The following is a 21,852-nucleotide window of genomic DNA, read 5'->3' as shown; positions in this document are numbered from 1 at the left end:
TATGAGTGAGTGAACGTGTGTGTTGTGTTTGTGTAAAGCATATGAGTGAGTGAATGTGTGTGTTGTGTTTGTGCACACAGATGCCTTCATTTGCATTATGATCCACTCCATGGTCCAAATAGTGAGTAGCAAATAGAATAAACATGGCTTTGAAGTCAAGTACAAACCTAGACTTAAATTCCACCTCTCCCAGTTACTACATGACCTTGGAGAAGTAAATTTCTCTAAGCTTAGCTTTCTCTTCTGAAAAGATTAACCTAAAAATATATAATTACATGTTTGACAAGTGATTTAAAATTTATTTTCAGGTGTTCAGTGAAGTGCCCAGAACACAGTAAGAACTCAAATCTGTGTCTTTCTCTTCCTTTTCCACCAAAATCAGAAGTCGAGTCTAGCTGACATGTCACGTCGGAAGCCATGAGCAATACTAGTTTTCCCGTCTTCCTCCTCCAAATCACATCTCTTCTTCCTTCCCATCATGACCCGACCTGCTGCTTGACCCCACCCCTTCGAGTGGACACCGTGCAGTGGTGCTCCCACTGGAAGAACCCTGAGGGCTTCCCTGGTGGTCTAGAGGTAAAGAATCCATCTGCCAATGCAGGAGACAGGGGTTTGATCCCTGGTCCAGGAAGATCCCACATGTCTCAGAGTAACTAAGTCCTCACATCACAACTACTGAGCCTGTGCTCCAAAGACTGTGCTCTGCAAAAGGAGAAGCTCCCCCCCGCCCCCCACTTGCTGCAACTAGAGAAAAGCCTCCTCAGCAACAAAGCCACAGCACAGCCAAAAATTTAAAAATGAATTAAAAAATAAAATTATTAAATAAAGAAATTACTGACCAAATGTCCTTGTGAATAAAGATATAAAAATACATTTTTTAAAAAGGGCTCTGGGATTCCACACTTCCCTTCTGCCTCCTTAGCCCCCACAGAGATCATTCCCTACATCATAGTTTGCTACCTACCATCCCCCAAGAGATTGGCTGATGTCTTTATTTTCTCTGCATTCTTTAAAATCATTTTTCCTGGTGAGGCAGCTGGGCCTAGAGTGGAACCCACACCCACTTGACTGCCACTCACCAGCCTAAAGGAGCTATCAGACTTTCATTCTAATGTCCAGGGTTTTTTCTCAATCCTTTGGAAACAATCAAACCATCTGCTGTGAATCAAAAGAACATTATCAGAAATTAGGATGTTAATGGCAGAAAGATATCTGCAGTGTAACACACGCTCAGTGTTCTGGTCCTCTCTGGCCATCTGCTTTCATAGCTAACCTGTGACATAAAAATCAGATCCAATGGACTGTGCTAAGCAAGTCACCTTGCCTTCTCTTGCCTAGAGAGTAACGAACTTGGGCCCAATAAGCACAGACATGTCATTTTCCTGAATCACCTTGATGTAATTCTTACTCGAAGGACAAGCGGATGACAGAGGATGAGATGGTTGGATGGCATCACTGACTAAATGGACATGAGTTTGAGCAAACTCAGGGAGATAGTTAAAGACAGGGAAGCCTGGCGTGCTGCAGTCCATGGGGGTCTCAGTCAGACACAACTGAACAACTGAACAACGACTCTTACTACATCTTTCGTGCAGAGAATTTTCAAAATGCTGGTTTATAGACAGAAACCATGAAAACCCTCAGAAATTGTCAGGCAGGCACTGAGAAAAGACGTCACAGTCAGAAGAATTGGATGCAAGATCCTTTCAATAAAATCCAACAGAGAAACACACGGTCATTGTTCTGGACGTTTATCAGTCCTGTAACGAGATGAGCCAAACGCAATCCAGACCAACCTATCTCAGCAGGATGTCCCAGGTCATCTCTCTTAGAACAAAGCCCTCCTGATTCCATATTGAACAGGACAAGCCCGTTGTGATTAGACAGAGAGACGCTGGTAATGTGATCTGAATCAGGTTCCCAGGACCCCAGTGAGGCGACAGGAGGGAATCCATGTGAACCTGCCCTGAGCTGCTCAGAAGGACAACCAGAAGCTTTGTTATTGATATTTTTAGCTGCCTTTGTGTTCCTAGCACTTGGCTGGATATGCTGGATGAATATAGGAAGATCAAAGACTGTCCTTCCATTCAGAGTCCCCATTTGGGAGAAAATAAAAACCTCCTGGCTGCTGAAGACTTGCTTCGGTTTGCATTTCCACAACCTCTGGAAGCCTCTCCTTTCCCCAATTGATTTCACAGAGGCACAGAATCAGCTAGGCACAATTGAATGAAATGGGGTTTCTATCTGAAGAGGCTGAGGACAGATAAACCGAGTCTTTTAACAATAATTCTGAGACTTCCCCGGTGATCCAGTGGCTAAGAATCTACCTGCTAATGCAGGGTACATGAGTTTGATCCCTGGTTGGGAAAGATCCCACAGGCTGAGGAGCTGCTAAAGTCGTGCCCTGCAACTACTGAGCTTGTGCTCTAGAGCCTGGAAGTAACAGCAAGAGGAGCCACCGCAATGAGAAGCCCATGCACTGTAACTGGAGAGTAGCCCTTGCTCGCCGCAACTAGAGAGAGCCCATGCTCAGCAATCAAGACCCAGCACAACCAAAATAAAGAAATAAAAAACAATAATCCTTATCTGAGGCTTACTTTGTAGATGCATCTCAATTTTATGACTGTAGTTCCAAACCACCAAAAAGAACAAAACGTAATACAATAGACATCTGTGTATCTATCCCCCCAATTTGATACACTTTAACATTTTACCATTTGGGCTTCAGAAATTTATTTTAAAAAGTACAACATGTACAGTTTTAACTACAATCGCAATCCCCAGCTCCTTCCCCTCCTAGCCCCAGGACAATCAGTATCCTGAATGTGGGATTTATCCTTCCTTGTAAGTATTTGCAAGTTTTTGTTATAAACAAGATGCAATGTATCACTTTGTTTCAAATTAAAATTTTATCATTTTGCATAAATCCTTTGCCACTTACTTCCTTCATTCAAAACTATGTTTCCATTCTATGCTGATTGGATTTCAGTATAGTTGAAAAGATACATTTCCAAAGTTTTTCCATGTTATTTCATAGACTGCAGTCCATTCACTTTAGCTACCATAGTTCTCCACTGTGTCCCAGGGGTTTTTTTAATCCACATTCCTACTGATCCCCAACTAGATTATTTCCTTTTTTTTATTGTTATAAAAATTACCTCAATGAGTGTTTTTATCCTTGAATCTTTTTACTGTATCATGCATGTGTGTTGCTAAGTTGCTTTAGTCATATCCAACTCTTTGCGACCCTATGGACTGCCAGACTCCTCTGTCCGTGGGATTCTTCAGGCAAGGACACTGGAGTCGACGCCATGCCCTCCTCCAGGGAATCTTCTGACTCAGGGGTCAAAGCCACGTCTCTCATGTCTCTTGTATTGGCAGGCAGGTTCTTTACCACTAGCGATAACCTGGGAAGCCCCATAGCATACATCTGTCTTACTTTTTAGTTATTTTAACCATCTCCTCCTTTTGGCTATAGTTATGGGGGAAAAAAAAAAAGAAACTTAAAGGACAAATGTTCAACTCACCCCCTTGCCTAAAGTTTACTTGTGCATCTGTAACAACCTTATGTGCCTTCCCAGACATTTATTCTGAATTAAGAAAAACTAAGTTTGTTGACAGCAACTAAAAATATCTCTAATAGCAGCAAAGCAATCAAGCATTCATTTATTAACCTTCTGAGGGTTCTTTTTTCCTAAGGGTGTGCCCTTCCATGACCAAAGGGAGGAGATTTTCATTCAGAGAAGCTCTCCAATTTCTAGAATATGGCTCTTTATGGGCCTTAATAAGAGAGTTTTTTCCAAGGTATCTTCAAACTGTGGTTTAAAATCGTTGATTCTGGAATTCGCTAACTATGGAAACACATCATTTCTCTGTTCCTCACACGCACGTCCTGAACTGCTCTCCTTCAAACAATTGCCTATTTCGGTCTTAGCAGGGGGTTGACTCAGACACCCTGGGCCACACCAACCCTAGAGGCTGCCTTCCAGGAAAGAGGAGAAAATGAACTCAGCGTAGCTGGGCTGTTCCTGGAAACTGGTGTCTGAGCCTCTGAGGACATGAGGGTTGGTGATGCCTTTTTAGGTTCTAGGACTTGAGAGATGGGGAAGAGAGGTGTATGATGCTAAAGAATTACAGTAAGAGGTGTTTGCTTTTTTTTTTTTTAAGACTTTTCTCCCCTTATTTTTCTTCGATATTTAATTTATTTATTCACTATGTTGCTGCCTGCAGGCTGCTTCTAGCTGTGACGAGTGGGGCCCCTCTCTGGTTGCAGCGCACGGGCTCCTCCGTGGTGGCTTCCCTTGTTGCGGAGCACGGGCGCTACGGCACGAGAGTTTCAGTAGCTGCAGCTCCCGGGCTCTAGAACACAGGCTCAATAATTGTGGTTCACGGGCCCAGCTGCCCGGGAGTATGTGGGATCATCCCAGATCGGGGATCGAACCCGTGTCTCCTGCATAGGCAGGCGCATTCTTTACGACTAAGCCACCAGGGAAGCCCCCTTCTATTTTGGGGAGGGGGAGCTTGGAGTTTTATAATGAGATATTTAGAAGAATAAAAAAGGAGTCTGCATTTTGGAGTAAAATCAAAACCGGGAATGCCTCGCTCTGGCAATTTTGTAGTTTGGAGGATCTTTCACCAGGCAGTGTGTTACTCCCCCTCTGCTCCAGAACCGCAGGCTCCTACTGTCCAAACGCCACTCAGGGTCCAGGTCAAGTGCCCAGAGTACAGAGGGCGACCCTCTTCCAGGGCTGCCCTTCTGAGAGGCGCCTCCTCCCAACCCCAGGCAGCCGGTAGGCCTCCTGCGTTGCCTACTGGTCCCAGCAACCAAAGAAAAAGGCCACCAAGCTGAAGGCCTGTCACCTGTCCCTTCCAGAACAGAAGCACTCAGCTGCATGTGTGACCCCCACCCCCAGCCCTCGTCAGACTCTTCATGTGTCCACCCTCATCAGCTTAGCTTTCCCATCCCCACAGTTTCTTGATCTCATCCCACCCCACGCTGGACCCTTCTCCATCCAAATACATCTAAGCCCCTGGACACCTACCTGTCTACCTACAAGTTTGACTATGCACCAACCTGTCTGTTAAGTACCTTGTCTATCAACTCAGGGTCAACCAGAGCATCAGCAGTTATTTTTTGCTTCATTCACACAACAGGGCTTGTGTGCCTGCTAGGTGCCTGGCACCACAACAGGTCTAGTAAGAGGGCATGGCCTTCATCTTGGGGGGTGGGGGGCCACCGTCTATTGTGAGAGACCAAGAAGTCAACAGGCACCTATGACGCCAGCTGATGAGAGGCTATGAGACCCACCAGCCACAGGCCAGCCCTCTCAAAAGTGGTTTCAGGTAACTCCTGAAGCAGGGCGCGGAGACAAGGAGAGGGTTGAGGAATGTGAGTTTGAGCAGAGCCGCAACAGAGGCAGAGGCTCGAAGGCAAGAGGAAGCAGAGCAAGTGCAGAAACTTTGCACGTGACGCACTGGTAAGAAGAAGAGAGATGAACTCCATGGGGGTAGCTGCCCTTGATGCCCTTCAGGCCCTTTAGAAATGTGGAAACAGGATCCAGTTCACCCAGCCCCTCCCCAGACAGAATCATCTGAAACAAATACTCACTAAGGGTCAGGGTTAGAACCTGTGACAATACAGACCTAAGTGAAACAAGAGGCAGGGAGTTCATTCCACACCCACTAGAATGTTCAGGCCCTCCTGCCTCCTTCCTAGTGACTGAGCCGCAGGGTGAGGTCAAATCCAACCACAATATTAAATGGTCTAGTGGGTCCCCACAAGATGGTAGTGCGTCCAGAGTAAAGGCAAGAAGGGGTTCAAAATACCATGGTCCTTTCCCTATTCATCATTACCTTTAAGCCTTACAAGGCCTAGCAGTCTAAGAATGTTTTTCACATGTGCTGACTCACTCCAGGCTGGACTCCGCTTCACACTAATTAAGAGAGTGACATCGGTCCACCCAAGTGGTACCACAAGAGCCTCTGATTATTAGCACATGTAGCAAGCCGGGTGGTAGAGGTCCAAGTTCAGCGTGGAAACTCAGAAAGTCACCACAAAGAATCTGAGTCGGCATCTGGGCTTGATGACTCCATTCCTCAGGGCGCATGGCAATTTGGCTTCCCATGGATCACCTGAGCAAGAACATAGGCCAGAGATGGACAGAAAGGACAAAAAAGAAAAGGAAAATGAAATAAGAGAAATGCCAAGAGGAAAGAGAATTCAACTGATTCTTTTGGATCCGACCCCAAAATAAATGGCAGTTCTTTTGGTATCGACAGGACTGATTCTCAACAACCAAGCATAAACCACTTTTTGTTTACACCAGTACACTATAAATAATTCACTTGACAGAATTCCTGTTCTCTGCAAAAGGGAGCACGTTTACAGCGAATCCTAAAATATAACTAAAACAGATGCTGCCCTCCTGTGGACTGAAGTGGTATTGCTAATTATCTTCTAAGGATTTTAAGTGAACTCCTGAGGATTACACTTTTGTTGACCCATCTGTACCTATAATTTAGTCTGTATTAATTCCTCAGAAATAATTTTTTTTCATAAATATATTTGTTAAAATGTTTCCAGATGATCCATTTAAATAAAATGTGTCCCTTCACAATGTTTTTCAAACCATGGATCATGAAATCAATTTTTGAAATTCATTTTGTGAGTCATGATAAACTTTTTTAAAGAGCTATAAAATGGAACAGAAAAGAATAAGTAGAAAATATTAGAAATGATTGAAAAGATCCTCAGCAAGACCAATGCACATTAAGAAATGGGCATTGTGAAGTGTAAGTGGTGCAAGATTCAAGTGATGGAACAATGTAACACATGCGTATCTTAGCTGTTGTTGTTTAGTCTCTAAGTCATGTCCCATTCTTTGCCACCTTATGAACTACAGACCACCAGGCTCCTCTGTCCAGGCAAGAATACTGGAGTAGGTTGCCATTTCCTCCTCCGTGGGATCTTCCCCACCCAGCGATGAACCCACCTCTCCTGCATAGCAGGCGGATTCTTAACCACTGAGCCACCAGGGAAGCCCATATCTTAGCCTCATATTTGCTGTATTTAGAAGTTTATCATGTAGCAAAGGAAGAGCTAGAAGCTAGCAAAATGAAATTCTTCCTACATGTATAGACATGTGAATTTCATGCTAAATAAGTTAACGTGTGAAAAGCTATATCTCTTTTTTCCTTGATTTTTAAACCTTTTGAACTTCTTCACTCATTTCTCTCACCCCACATCCCCCCATTCCCATTTCTGGTAACCACCAATCTCTTAAGAGCTTGGTTATTATTTTTTGATTCCATGTATAAAAGAACATACATTATTTCTCTCTTTCTCTGACTTATTTCACTTTACACAATAGCTTCCAGGTCTACCCATAATATATAATATTCTACTGGGTGTGGGTATTTCATTCATGATATACATATGTCACAGTTCTTTACCCATTCATACTTCCATGGACACTTAGGTTTTTTCCATATCTTGGCTGTTGTAAATAATGCTGCAGTGAACATGGGAGTGCATATAACTTTTTGATTAGTATTTTCATTTTCTTAGGATAAATATCCAGAAGTTGAATTGTTGGATCATATGGTAGTTCTATTTGTAATATTTTGAGGAACTGCCATAAAAGTGAAATGTGTTAGTCATTCAGTCATGTCCATTTCTTTGAGATTCCATGGACTTTAGCCCACCAGGCTCCTTTGTCTATGGAATTCTCCAGGCAAGGATACTGGAATGGGTAGCCATCCCCTCCTCCAGGGGATATTCCCTACCCAGGGATTGGACCTGGGTGTCCAGCATTGCAGGCAGGTTCTTTACAGTCTGAGCCCCCAGAGGAACCAGCGTGCTGTTTCCCATATTGGCTGATATCCCCAGCAATAGTGCACAAGGGCTCCCTTTCAACACATCCTCACCAACGCTTATTTCTTGTCTTTTTGCTAGTAGCCATCCCAGCAGGTGTGAGATACCTCACTGTGGCTGTGATTTGCATTTCCCTGACAATTAGTGATGTTGAGCCAGCTTTCATGTAGCTGTTGGCCATCTGTATGTCTTCTATGGAAAAATGTCTATTCAGATATTCTACCCATTATTAAATCAGACTGTTCGGGGTTTTGCTATTGAGTTGTATGAGCTCTATATATTTTGAATATTAAGCCATTTATCAGATGAAAGTGAAAGTGTTAGTCAATCAGTCATGTCTGACTCTTTCTGATCCCATGGATTGTAGCCTGCCAGGGTTCTCTGTCTGTAGAATTTTCCAGGCAAGAATACTGGGAGCAGGTTGCCATTTCCTTCTCCAGGGGATCTTCCCAACCCAGGGATTGAACCTGGTCTCCTGCCTTGCAGACAGATTCTTTACTATCTGAGCCACCAGGGAAGCCCGTTTATCAGGCAATTTGAAAACATTTTCTCCCAGCCAGTAGGTTGCCTTTTTATTGATGGTTTCCTTTGATGTGCAGAAGTATTTTAGTTTGATCTAGTCCCACTGATTTATTTTTGTTTTTGTTAGTTTTCTTGTTGGATTTTAAAAATTCTTTGCCAAGATTGATGTCAAAGAGCTTGCTTCGTCTAGGAGTTTTATGATTTCAGATGTTATGTTCAAGTCTTTAATCCATCTTGAGTTAAGGTTAATTTTTGCGCTTGGGTAAGATAGTGATCCTCTCATTGTTTTGCATGTAGCTCTCCAGTTTTCCCAAAACCACTTATTGAAGAAACTGTCCTTTCCCCCTTGTATGTTCTTAGCTTCTCTGTGGTAATGTATGTGGGTTTATTTCTGGGCTCTCTATTCTGTACCATTGACCTATGTATTGTCTTTATGTCATTGCCACATTGTTTTAATTGCTGTAGTTCTGTAATAGAGTTTAAAATCAAGGAGTGTGCTGTTTCCAGCTTTGCTCTTCTTGCTCAAGATTGCTTTGGCTATTCAGAGTTTTTCATGGTTCCATACAAATTTTGGAAGAGGAACTTAAGAGCCTCTTGATGAAGGTGAAAGAGGAGAGTGAAAAAGCTGCCTTAAAACTCAACATTCAAAATACTTAGATCATGGCATCCAGTCCCATCACTTCATGGCAAATAGATGGGGAAACAATAGAAGCTGTGACAGACTTTATTTTCTTGGGCTCCAAAATCACTGTGGATGGTGACTGCAGCCATGAATTAAAGATGCTTGCTCCTTAGAAGAAAAACTATGACCAACCTAGACAGCATATAAGAAAGCAAAGACATTACTTGCCAACAAAGATCTGTATAGTCAAAGCTATGATTTTTCAAGTAGTGATGTGTGGATGTGAGTTGGACCATAAAGAAAGCTGAGTACCAAAGAGCTGATGCTTTTGAACTGTGGTACTGAAGAAGACTCTTGAGAGTTCCTTGGACTGCAAGGAGATCAAGCCAGTCAATCCTAAAGGAAATCAATCCTGAATATTCATTAGAAGGAGTGATGTTGAAATTGAAGCTCCAATACTCTGGCCACCTGATGTGAAGAGTCTACTCACTGGAAAAGACCCTGATGCTGGGAAAGATTGAAGGCAGGAGGAGAAGGGGACGACAGAGAGTGAGATGGTTGGATGTCATCACTGACTCAATGGACATGAGCAAACTACTGGAGATGGTGAAGGACAGGGAAGCCTGGAGTGCTGCAGTCCATGGGGTTGCAAAGAGTTGGACATGACTGAGCGACTGAACAACAACAATACAAATTTTGGGATTGTTTGTGCCATTTCTATAACAAATGCCACTGGAATTTTGATAGAGATTGCATTGAATCTATAGATTGTTTTGGATAGTATGGACATTTTAACAATATTAATTCTTCTAACCCATGAGCACAGAATATATTTCCATTCATTTGTGTCCTTTTCCATTTTTGTTCTTTAATGTCTTGCAGTTTCAGTGTACAGATATTTTACCTCCTTGGTTAATTTTATTCCTAGGTATTTTATTCTTTCTGATGCAATTGTAAATGGAATTTAAAAACATTTCTCTGACAGTTCATTATTAATGTATAGAAATGCAGCAGATTATTAAATATTGATTTTGCATCCTACAACAAATTTACTTATTCCAACAATTTTGGATGGCAACTTAAGGGTTTTCTATGTGTAATATCATGTCATCTGCAAATAATGACAGTTTTATTTCTTCCTCTCCAATTTGAATGCATTTTCTTTTTCTTGCCTAACTGCCATGGCTAGGGCTTCCAATACTTTGTTGAATAAAAGTGTTGAAAGTGGGCATCTTTGTCTTGTTCTTGATCTTAGAGGAAAAGCTTTCAGCTTTTCATCATTGAGTATGATGTTAGCTGCGGTCTTGTCATATATGGCTGTTATTATGTTGAGTATGTTTCCTTCATACCTGCTTTGTTGAAAAGTTTTTGTCATAAATGGATGTTGAATTTTGTCAAATATTTTCTCTGCATCTGTTGAAGTGATTATATGATTTTTACCCTTCATTTTGTTAGTGTAATATTTCACATTGATTTGCAGATGTTGAACCAGCCCAGCATCACTGGAATAAACCCTACTTGACCTGGATATATGATGCTTTTAATGCATTGTTGAATTCAACTTGCTAATTTTTTCCCAACCTTATGAGAAATAATTGACATATATCACTGAATAAGTTTAAGGCACAGGGCATGATGGTTTGATTTACATATATTGTGAATGATTACCGCAATAGATTGAGCTAACATCCATCTTCTTGTATAGATATAATGAAAAAAAGGGGGAAAAAAACTTCTCCTATGATCAGAACTCTTAAGATTTACTCTCTTAACGTATGTATCTGTGTCAATGTCAGTTGTAGTCATCGTGTTATACATTACATCCCTAGGATTTATTTACTTTAAAACTTACTTTTGTAACTTTGGACCAGCCTCCTCCAATTTCCCCTCCTGCACCCACACCCTTCACCTCTGATAACTGCAAGCCTGACCTATTTTCCTATGAGTTTGGTGTTTTGAGATCTTTTTTTTTTATTCCACACAGTAAAATCATACAGTATTTACCTTTCTCTAACTGACTTGTTCAATTTGCATAATGCCTTCAATGAGATTCATCAATGTTGTCACAAGTGGTGATAATTTCTCAATTTTATGGTTGAATTACATATATATGCACACACACACACACACATATATATATCACAACTTCTTTTTCCATTCATCCATCTATGGACACTCAGGTCATTTCCATGTATTGGCTACTATAAATAATGTTGCTATGAACATGGGGATACAGATATCTTCTCAAATTACTGTTTTTGTTTCTTTGGATATATTCCCAGAAGTGGAATTGCTGGATCATATGGGAGTTCTATTTATAATTTTTTAAGGCTCTTCCATAGTGTTTCCATAGTAGTTGTACCAATTTACAATCCCACCAACAATGCACAAGCATTACTTTCCCCCATATTCATGCTAGCATTTGTTGTCTTTTGTCTTATGATGGTCATTCTAACAAGTATGAGGTGATATTTCATTATGGTTTAATTTGCATTTCCCTAATGACTAAAGATGTTGAGATTCTCTTCATATACCTGTTTACCTTTTATCTATCATATTTGGAGAAAGGTCTGTTTGACTCTTTACTCATTTTTTAATTGGTTTATTTGATTTTTCTTGTTGTTATTGAGTTGTGTGAGTTCTTTATATATTTTTGATATTAACTCCCTGTCAGATATGTGGTTTGCAAATACATCTTTTCATTCTGTAGGATGTCCCTGCCAAAAATATTTAGAGTGTGTCTGCATTGCAGACACCAGCAAGAATCAAGAAGACTGAGTTTGCAGAACCCCAGACCATAGAGGGGAGGGTGGGGAAGAAATAGAATCTGAAAACAGGAAGATTATTTAAAAGATGACAGACAAAGCAGTTAATTCCTTAGGTCCTTACCTTCACTATATGAAATCAAGGGACTAACCATAGCCTACACTTTTAAGAGATAGGGTGTTTCCTTTTGGATAAAATGAATAATGATTCACCTCCAGGGCCACAAGACACAGAGGAAAGGGATGCTGAGAAGCTATCCTGAGGTCAGAGGACTCAAGAAGATTCAGCATCCTCCTCACACAATGGAGGACCTACCGTCAAGCTTACTTCCCCAAAGCAAGAGGTCAGAGGGTCCCTCTTTGGAGACACTAAACCACCCTAGAGCTCTGACACTTGGGAGTTATCCCAAGATCACAAAAAGCCACTGATGAAACATTCAGCATTCAAAGAATCCATCGATCAACAAGCCCCATAGACACATGCCTGTCTTTCCATCAGCTTAAGTGCCTCACTGCTAAGTATTGTCAGTCTCCACATGCCAGAGAAAGGCCGAAAGAAACAAAAAGAAGCTTTGAAGGAACTAAGAAAATAAAAGAAATGGAAGAAAATTTCAAACAACTCTATTACGTTTCTCAGAAAGGGAAAAGAACATACTGCTTCCATGAAAAAATAAAACAGAATACTATGAAAAAGGAATAACAGAACACTAAAAGGAGGTCATAGGAATTCAAAATAGCCTAAATAAAAAAATCAAAACTGTTTGAAACATATTAGAGCAGATCTCAGGAGAGAAATGCAAAAGGATGGATAATGGAAGAAGAAAGATAGGAAAAGTAGTAGTGTTAACAGCAGTTCTAAGAAAGGAGGACAGAAAAAGTACGGAGAAGCCGGGGAATTACAACACAGAAAATGGGCATGAATTTTGTAAAATAAAATTCATATTTTATGGCAAGGCCAAAAAAATACAAACTTAAAATTTTTCTCCGTCCTTTGGCTTCTTCTGTCCTCTCTACCGCACACTGTGTACCTTGCAGTTATGCATCAGCCATGGGCAGAAATACCTGCTCTGCCATAAAGCACAGAGTTCTCCTAGCACCCATAAGACAGCTCCTTAAAAGAGAACATTCCTTCTTGATCCTGCGAAGAGTCACTATGGCCCACCACTTTGTACCTGCAAATCTGGATTTTGTAACTGTCAGTAATACTTCATTTAAAGTACAGTCCTGCCACACACACACACACACACACACACATATTTAAAGAAGCTCCAGTTCTTGGAACTTGCCAAGATGGTGTTCTTGTATCATAATCCTCAATTTGGCTCCAGTAAAATTTTCCATTTCTTTCTTAAATCAACTGAGTAATATTTCGTTGACAGTTTTCAGATTTCCAGGCCCCTTTGGGCACTATTCAAATACAATGAAACTGGAACACCAAAGGGTCAGAAAATAAAAGGGGAAATATAAAGGATGAGAAGAAGAACAGCATAGGATTTCTGAGTAATGACACTGGGCTCTAGAAGACAATAAAATGATGACAACAAAATTCTAAATGTAAATGATTTTCAAGTTGGAATTCTATGTGACCTTAGCTACCTTAGTAGTAGCACCTTAACAAAAGCATTCTTAAACCTGATATGTCTTCAAAGCAATATATCTTCTGTTTACCCTTTTTCAAGGACACTATTGTTGTTTTTCAGTTGCTAAGTCATGTCCAACTCTGCCACCCCATGGACTGCAGCATGCCAGGCTTTCCTGTCCTTCACTATCCCCTGAAGTTTGCTCAAACTCATGTCTATTGAGTCAGTGATACCATCCAACCATCTCATTCTCTGTCACCCCCTTCTCCTGCCCTCAATCTTGGGTTGACCCAAAAGTTCATTCAGGTCTTTCTGTAACATCTCTGAAAAATCCGAACGAACTTTTGGGCCAACCAAATACTAATAAGTGTGCTCCATGAAAACGCAGGAATAAACTGAGAGTGATCTGGTGTTAGGAAACACGAGATCCAATCCAGGAGAGAAGCCAAGGGAACTCAGCTGTGTAACAACAGACTCGGGTAACAACAGAACTGAGGAGGCTCCAGAGGAATGTCCTCAAGGAAAATAAAGAAAAATTGGCATTGATGGATCACTGATATTTTTGACTATCAGAGCTGTGTGGAATACAGAGCAGTTGTTTAAATGAAATGGTGATTGCATAACACAGGGAACTCTGCTCTATGTTAATGTGACACCCTGGCTGGGAGGGGAGTTTGGGGGAGAATGGATACAGGAATACGCCTGACTGAGACCCTTTGCTGTCCACTTGAACCTACTAGTATCACAACATTGTTAATCAGCCATTCAGTTCAGTCCAGTTCAGTTCAGTTGCTCAGTCATGTCCGACTCTTTGCGACCCCATGAATCGCAGCACGCCAGGCCTCCCTGTCCATCACCAACTCCCGGACATTACTCAAACTCATGTCCATTGAGTCGGTGATGCCATCCAGCCATCTCATCCTCTGTCGTCCCCTTCTCCTCCTGCCCCCAAGCCCTCCCAGCATCAGGGTCTTTTCCAATGAGTCAACTCTTCGCACAAGGTGGCCGAAGTTTTGGAGTTTCAGCTTCAGCATCAGTCCTTCCAATGAACACCCAGGACTGATCTCTTTTAGGATGGACTGGTTGGATCTCCTTGCAGTCCAAGGGACTCTGAAGAGTCTCCTCCAACACCACAGTTCAGCTATACTCTAATACAAAATAAAAAGTCTAAAATAAAGACATGAAATAGTCGTTGTCTCCTGGAAAATATAGCATACGAAGTCAATATTGCTGAGAGTAAAATCTTGTTTAATTATATTGGGGAAATGGAGGGAAGATGTGAAAGGACGCGGGCAGCCTTGAGCAGAGCTCACCAATGTTCCCAAATCTCTTCTGCTTCCTGGACACAGAAGATGACGTTTCCTACTGCCTGTGCAGCCAGAGAGGCAGCTCTGGGTACATGCAGCGGAGACGGCCCACGTCCCTCTCGGTCTGGAGTACTCGGGGCTTGGCCTCTGACTCTGAATCCTCTCTCCCTGCTCTGATGAGCCCTGCCGCTCCCTGTTGAGAAAGTCCTGTTATTGGAAGGGGCAGCATGACCACCGTGTAGCAAAGCCTCCTCTGATTCCATTGGACCCCAGGCAGCGGTCCCCAACCTTTCTGGCACCCGGGACCAGTTTCGTGAAAGACAATTTCTCCACAGAACTGGGCAAAGGGGATGGTCTGGGGATGATTCAAGCACATCATATTTATTGTGCACTTTATTTCTCTCATTATTATTATTATTATTATTATTATATCAGCTCCATTTCAGATCATCAGGCATTAGATCCTGAAGGTTGGGGGCACCTGCCCTAGAGCACACAAGAGAAATGGCTGTTTTTAGCCTGAAATGTGGAGATTCTTTGTTACTGCAAGATAATCCACATCAGGGGTTACGAAAACTTTTCTGTAAAGGGTTACAAAGGGAACATTTTAGGCGTTGCAGGCCATCCATGGTCTCTGTCACATACGCTCTACACAATTCTATAAAAGTGTTAAAGTCACCATTAGCTTGTATGAAGATTGCGGGAAGATGTGCTGTGGGCTGGGATCAGTAGTTTTCAGACCCTGATCCAGCAGTGTGCACTGACCGCCAGCCACTTGTGTCTTTTTTTCTTTTTGTAAATTAATTTATTTTAATTAGAAGCTAATTACTTTACAATATTGTAGTGGTTTTTGCCATACACTGATATGAATCAGCCATGGGTGTACATGTGTTCCCCATCCTGAACCCCCCTCCCACATCCCTCCCCATCACATCCCTCAGGGTCATCCCAGTGCACCAGCCCTGAGCACCCTGTCTCATGCATCGAACCCGGACTAGCGATCTAGTTCACATATGATACTATACATGTTTCAATGCTATTCTCTCAAAGCATCCCACCCTCGCCTTCTCCCAGAGTCCAAAAGGCTGTTCTTTACATCTGTGTCTCTTTTGCTGTCTCGCATATAGGGTCATCGTTACCATCTTTCTAAATTCCATATATATGTGTTAATATACTGTATTGGTGTTTTTCTTTCTGACTTACTTCACTCTGTATAATAGGCTCCAGTTTCTTTGAAGCTTGGGAAGGCAAAGCTTTGTCACACAACATAGCAGATGGGGAGATCTGGGGACTTAACACCCTTTGACTACTGCGAGCTGCTGAACAAACATCTCAGCTCTGAGCGGGAGACCCTCTGGGGCGTGTTCACTCTTTCCCAGAGTATAGTTACGGGCTTCAGTTTTGGCAGGTGGCCAAATAAACCCCCTTGAGTGCCCCCTTTCCTGGCTCTCCCCTGACTCCCACTCACCTGCGGCACACCCCACACCTCCCAGTTAAACTGCTGACCACTGTCTCAGAATCTGACTCTGTAGGTATTTTTCATTCACTCAGTCATGTCTGACTCTGCGACCCCACAGACTGGAGCACACCAGGCTTCCCTGTCCTTCCCCCTTTCCCGGAGTTCGCTCAAACTAATGTCCACCAAGTTGGTGATACCATCTAACCATGGCATCCTCTGTCATTCCCTTCTCCTCCTGCCTTCCAACTTTCCCAGCATCAGGGGCTTTTCCAATGAGTCGGCTCTTTGCATAAGGTGGCCAGCGTATTAGAGCTTCAGCTTCAGCATCCGTCCTTCCAGTGAATGTTCAGAGTCTATTGCCTCTGGGGAAAGTCAGATGAATAGATCTGTCCTTAGTAGCCCAGCTACTAGTGCAGGAATGCAGCCCTTCTGTGTCACTGACTTAACTGCCAAGCAGTGAGAGATGAGGAAAATGACATCAGAGTGAGAAAAGTGGTCACCTGGGTCATGCCCTTGTCATAGCAACACACCTGTGCTAGCTTCTCATCCGGGAGGCTGCAGAGAACGGACCACAGCCCCCACTCACCTCTCATCATTGGACACAACGTTCACAGAAATGGCTCTGCCAAGCCCATGTATTAAATTGGCTTAGCTCTGGTTTAAGTCTTTTCTGGTAAGGGACCAAGCCCTGCCTGTCTTACCTTCTTCACGTCTCCCATGTCTTTCTCTTCCTTATCCACTGTCCGCCGGGCAAGTAGGGTCATCTCTGTGGCGGACGTGGATGCGGTGGTCTGATGGGGGTGGCTCCCTCCACTGCAGAGGACAGCTGAAACCCTCATCCCTCAGACTTTCTTGCAAGGATTCCAGATGCAGCTGAGGGTCCACTGGTCAGATGCTCTTGCAAACGTGTAATTACCCTGGGCATGTGCATGCTCTGTCGTGTCTGACTCTTTATTTTTGTTCAGTCACTAAGTCGTGTCTGACTCTTTTCGACACCATGGACTATAGACCTCCAGGCTCCTCTGTCCATAGAATTTTCCAAGCAAGAAATACCGGAGTGGGTTGCCATTTCCTACTCTAGGAGGGATCTTCCCAACCCAGTGATCTAACACACCTCTTGTGTCTCCTGGGTTGGCAGATGGACTCTTTACCAAACATCTGACGTTCTCTGGGCAAACATGGAGGCACTGGCTTTATTCCATGGCAACATTAGCAGGAGTCCCTTATCTGATCAGCACTTTCATGGGTGGGATATATGGGCGCATGGTCCATCTGCTTTTTGTTGCTAAAGATCTGGAGGGCACGGTGATGAAGCCTGGATCCAGCGTGTCCTGGCCCCTGGACCAGAGCATGGGTGGTGCATTAGTGGAGCTAAGGATTCCGGGGCAGATTCCGATTCCATCTGCCCCATCTCTGGTACCGTTAGCCCGTCTCCTGGTCTGCGATGTGGGGTGAGAAGCAGTTCTCAGTGGCCCACCTGTCTTTCCAGTGATCTTATAAGCATTCATTTCCTCCATCAAATTCCTTCTGCTTCAAAACAGCTAGTCTGTGGCCCCTGCACTGAGCCCAGGCTGACGCTGTCTTAGACAGCACTCTTGCCTTCCTGGCTTCTCTCGGCAAGGATTGGCTCCCTTTTGTACTCTGCATGGGTTTCAAGTCCCCCTAAATTAGCCCCTGCCCACACCTTCAGCTGAGTCTCTTCCAGTGCTCCGCTGCACACAGCAGGCTGCTAAATGGAATAGCTCACCAGATTCACCAAGCATTTTAGCATCTGTTCTTGGCACATGCCATTTCCCTGCTCATGTACTGCCCCCTCCACAAGGAATGACCACCCCACTTTGTGCTCACTTCCACACTTGGCTCTCTGTAGTCCTTTCTCCATGTAAAATGAATTTTAACTTCGTATTTGTGCAAGTTACTTTTTGGTTAAAAGCCAGGATTCACATCTGAGCTCTGACACCCAATAGCCCTGTGACAATTGTTTAACTTCTCTAATAGGTAATAGAAAGACACACAACATATGAGCTCATGTATATGGGGACTCTAAACAGGAACAACAAAAACGAGCTCCTAAATACAGAGAACAAACTGCTGGTTCCCAGAGGCAGGGGGTGGAGAGTAGGTAAAAATGGGTGAAGAGGGTCACAAGGTATCCATTTCCAGGTATAAAATAAATCCTAGGGATGTAGAAAAACAAAATAAAGTGGGGATGCTAATAGTATTCAGAGGCTTCCCAGGTGGCTCAGCAGTAGAGAATCCACCTGCAATGCAGGAGATGTGAGAGACTATGGTTCAATCCCTGGGTCAGGAAGATCCCCTGGAAGAGGAAATGGCAATCCACTCCAGTATTCTTGCCTGGGAAATCCCATGGACAGAAGAGCCTGGAGGGCTACTGTCCATGAGGTTGAAAGAGTTATATACAACTGAGTATATGACTGAACATGCAGACACACTCAATAGTATTTACATCAGTGGGTGTTTTAACTATGCTTTCTTAGATTTGTTATGTCTATTTGGCATCCGTTCATCACAGGGTCAAACTATCAACCAACTGTTGACCTCTCTCCTGAGTGGGCAGACTGGCTGCTCCAAGGCTGGGTCCCCAACCCCTTCTTATATCCAGTTCTCACACACCAAACCATTACTCCCCCGTCCTCATCAAACCAGGGCCAAGTACTAGGCAACTAGAAACACGCAATAGCAACCTCCCCTCGCCACCCCCCCAACCCCCCACCCCTGGAACTATTCAGATCAGCCAGTTCTAGACTGTTTACTCTGCCTTGCTGTTCTTTCTTGCAGAGACCCCAGCTAGAGACTCCAGCCTAGACTTCTGCCTCTGCATGCTGTGACCTGCCCCTTCCTCTCCGGAAATGTGAGTCATAAAAGTCTTCTTTCAGTGGATCAACCTCCTGAAGTCATCACTCAGTCATTTCCACAGATTAAAATCGCACAGGTATAATTTTAGAACAATCAAACTGTGTGAAGATTAAATTAGGAGAAAACTTCTAAAGAGCTTCATGGAGTGCCTGGCAAATAGGAAGAGAAATATGAGTGTTAGTGTTACTATTAATAAGTAGCTTCCCATTGAACTTGGAGTAAAATTCAAAGCCCTTCCTTACTTGAGGTTCCACCAGCTCATGCCCCAGCTCATGCTCTCTCCAGCCAGGGCTGGCTTTGCGGGCCTGGGATCTGTGCAGTGGCACGTAGCCTGGTGCTCAGAAGGGCCCCGTGGCTGGTTTAATGCTGGACTGCGGCCATCCTGTAATTGTTTTCACACTGTTCATTGTGAACTGGGCCCGCAAAGCACAGAGCCAGCTGGGCCACTAAGGTCCAGCCCCACCAACGTTTTTTTGGCCCTGTATACACTCCAAATTTTTCATCTTTACCAGAAATAACCTTCCCGTTTGCCTTCATTTGATGAATTCATATGCATCCCCGGCTTAAATCTCTTCTCAGAAAGGCCTTTCTGGAGCATCCTCCCCACTCCTCCCATCCCGTTACTCTGTATCTTAGCTCCTTGCTTGTTCCTTTGTAGGAAAGACATGGTATTTGTTAGATTTGAATTTGTCTCTTACTAGAATCAAGAATGGCACTTTCACGAAGGTAAGAGACCACGACTGACTTGTTGGCTGGGGTACCCTGGGAGCCTCTTAGAACAAAACCTGACAGCCTCAGGGATTTGTTGGCTGAGTGAACGCAGAACCTGCTTTAAGACCAAATTGCTGACCTTACAGAGCTGATCATTCCCTTGGTCTGGTCACCACTCTTTCTCTAAATATATATTTTATCATACAGTGTTGCATTGCTTACATGACTAAGTCTGATTTCTCTGAATTTTAGGGAGTCCCCAAAATCTAGATATTGTCTCTTCTCCCTAGTCTCTGGCTGAATCATGAATTTCACATACAATTTAAGGATTAGATGTAAGGTGATTTGGGGGGTCCTTTTGTTACCTAGGAGGATGATAAAGGTAAATTATTATTTGATAGGCTTAGAGCACAAATTGTCATTTTGGTGGTTAACCACTAAAAGAAGAGCAAAGGAGGATAAGGGTATAATTTACAAATGAATAAGAGACAAAGGTAGAATGAAAAAATGATCTAAAGGAAGACAAAAACGGGGGAGAAGGAATAGATGTAACAAACGAAACTCATAAGAAGGTGATAGATTTCTATCTAAATGTCAGTAATATTTTATATACAATGGCTTAAACGATCAAGTTCAAGGACAAAGACTTTCATTATAGGTTTTTTTTTTTTCATTATAGGTTTTAAAAAATACCGAACTGCATGCTGTTTAACCTAATAATAAAAGTTTGAAAGCAAAGGTTTAAAAATATATATCATACAAACACTAAAAGAAATATGTAGCTATTTAAAATCTGAAAAACAGATTTTTAAGACATTAAAAAAAAAGATAAAGAAGACTAGTTCAAGGATAACAGGTTCACTTTGCCAGGAAGATGAAAGATACTAAATATGTACTCACCAAATCATGTGGCGTAAGAAGACATACAGCAAAATCTGACAGAACTATAAAGAGTATATAGATAATCCACCGATAAAGTAAGAGGTTTAATCATGCTTTTGGAAGTAGAAAAAACACAACATCAGATTTTAAAAACATGACTTGACTGGACTCCAGGCCCCAGTGACTTTACCACTAAGATTTATCATATACGTAAGGGAGAAATAACTCCAATATTAAATAAATCCTCCCAGCTACAAAAACACAAAGTACTCCCCAATTCATTTTATGAGACTAACACCATCTTCATTCCAAAACCTAATAGGGACAGTTTGAGAAAGAAAAAGTACAGAACAATTTTATTCCAAAAATTGGACAAAACATTTCTAAATATTAGTAAATCAAATTAATCTATTTAAAAAAAGAATAATGCATTGTGACCAAGTTGGATTTATCTCAATAATTCAAGGTTGATTCAACATTAGAAAAATCCATCATAAAGTCATCATATTAATAGATTAAATGAGATAATCAAAAAGCCAATGCTTTGTGACAACCTAGAGGGGTGGGATGGGGAGGGGTGGAAGGGAGGTTTAAAAGGAAGAGGATGTGTGTATCCCTGTGGAGATTCATGGTGTTATATAGCAAAAATCATTACAATATTGTAAACTAATTATCCTCCAATTAAAAATAAATTTTCAAAAAATGAGAATCACATTTTAAGAGATGCAGGAAGTTTGTTAAAATTCACATTCTTTTATGGTAAACAGCTCTTAGCAAATTTGAAACCTAGTGATAAAACCACAAAGCTTTTCAATTAGCAGAAAGATTGATATCTGTTATCATTTGTATGTAATACTTCATTGAAGATCATAGGCAAGATATAGGATAGGAAAGAAAGAAATCTAATATTCATACATTTGACTGTGTATATGAAGAGTCTAAATATAAACTAACATAACTTACATACATTTAAGGTGGTTGAATAAAACATTTGAAACCAACCATTAGGAATGAAGTTTTTAAAATATCGTTAAGTATAACATCACATACCTAGAAATTAATCTCGCAAAATGCATTTCAGTCCTCCGGGGAGACGCTGCACATTTTTATTGAGAGAGATTAAAGAATACCTCAGTCCATAAAAGAAGAGGTAGACCATATTGAGGATTTTAAAATTCAATATGTAAACAGTCAATTTCCAACATATTGAATTATAATTTCAATGCAATCCCATCAAAATTCCAACAGCATGTT

This window comes from Cervus elaphus, chromosome 30 (genome assembly GCF_910594005.1).
Source record: "Cervus elaphus chromosome 30, mCerEla1.1, whole genome shotgun sequence".
NCBI classification, from domain to species: domain Eukaryota; kingdom Metazoa; phylum Chordata; class Mammalia; order Artiodactyla; family Cervidae; genus Cervus; species Cervus elaphus.
This window is presented reverse-complemented; position numbering follows the sequence as displayed.